Source organism: Daucus carota, chromosome 6, assembly GCF_001625215.2.
Source record: "Daucus carota subsp. sativus chromosome 6, DH1 v3.0, whole genome shotgun sequence".
NCBI classification, from domain to species: domain Eukaryota; kingdom Viridiplantae; phylum Streptophyta; class Magnoliopsida; order Apiales; family Apiaceae; genus Daucus; species Daucus carota.
Window position 1 is genome coordinate 34,452,200 of NC_030386.2, and position 1,854 is coordinate 34,454,053.

Genomic DNA, 1,854 nt, shown 5'->3' on the forward strand with positions numbered 1-1,854 from the left:
TTTAGGGTGTTCATAATTCGGTGAAACTGATTAAACTGATAAAACCGTATTATTTTGTCGTTGACTCAACCCGATATTATTTAAACCTTATTTCAAATGAATTAAATATTTAAAAAATCAAATTAAATAGGTTGGATCAGGGTTTTGATAATTTAACCCAATTCAACCCGAAATATATTATGCACTAATAAGTCATACTACTAGTTTATTACTTGAGTTAAAGTTTAGATTTTTTTATATTAATATGTCACATAATGAAATTATGAATTATATTTAATACTTAATATTTTATTTATATGTAATTTATAAATCGCAGTGTGTTGTGATTGCATACGTGGCAATCAATTGTATAAGTATATATTAAACTAGTGAAAAAAGCCGCCCTTCGCGGCGGCGTTATAAATTTTGTATATATTTTAATACGAACTATTATTATAATAGTAAAAAATTATTTTGAGTCATCTTCCTATCAAACATATCACTTATAAAAAAATATTATAATTAGTATAAAAATTTGTTTAAGTGGTCATCCTCTCAAACACAATACTAATAATAAAATTAGTTCGAACCGCCCTCACGTCAAAGATAATATTAATCCATAATTATTATTTTTATGATAAAATTTAATATTATAATTTAGATCAAAATTAGTTTGATCCGTCCTCTTATCAAACACAATACTAATAACAAAATATTATAATTTAGATATTAGTTTGAATCGCCTTAGTGTCAAACACAATACTAATAAAAATTATTCTAATTATGATAAAATTAAAGATTATAATTGGATAAAAATTATTTTGAACCGTGGTCCCGTTTAAAACAAAAAATATATAATAAAATAGATAAAAAATAATTTTAGTCACTTTCCCGTCAAACATAATACTAATAGAATATTTATCATTATTTAGATAATAATTAGTTTGGGCCGCCCTCCCCTCAAATACAATACTAATCAAGAATCATTAATTATGATAAAATCATAATTATAATTGGAAAATATATCTAATTTCATAGATTTTAGGTATTATATTTTTCTTTAAGATTCATGTTTCTTAATTGTTTAGAATTATCTCTCTTTTCTTTTAAGAGTCTTATTTCATCACTACTTAGAATTTCATAGATTTTAACTATTATATTTTTGTTAAAATTCCTATTTCTTAACTACTTAGAATTATATCTCTTTTACGATTACTATTTTTTAGCTACTTTACCTATTTTCTCTTAAAATATTAGAAAATTTAAACGGAAAGTTTCTAAAGACTTCACATAACCTCTCCCGCGTATCCTCTCAAGAATCAATTATATCATGATAAAATTATAATTATAATTGGATAAATATATTCAATTTCATAGATTTTATTTATTAATTGTTTAGAATTATATCTCTTTTCTTTTAATATTCCTATTTGTTAACTATTTTGAATTTGACAAATTTTAGCTATTATATTTTTGTTAAGATTCCTATTTCTTAACTACTTAAAATTATATCTCTTTTATGATTACTGTTTTTAAACTAATTTATCAATTTTCTCTTAAAAAATTAAACGAAAGATTTTTAGAGATCCCACCTAACTGCCCTGCATCCTCCGAGTGGAATCTTGAAAACTAATGTGTAGCCTGTTCTCACAAACTATTAATGGGAGTTCTAGACGAAGGTAAGATGATATGCCACCAAATTCCATGTTTTGCTTCTCTCCACAATCATGTAGTTCAAGAATGAGATATGGGAGTTTTAAATTTATATAAATTAGATAGGCCGAATGTAAAATCTTTTTCTAACTAAATATGAAGAGATATTCTGGTAATTCTAAATTATCTTTTTCAATTAAATATGATGAGATATTCAGGTAA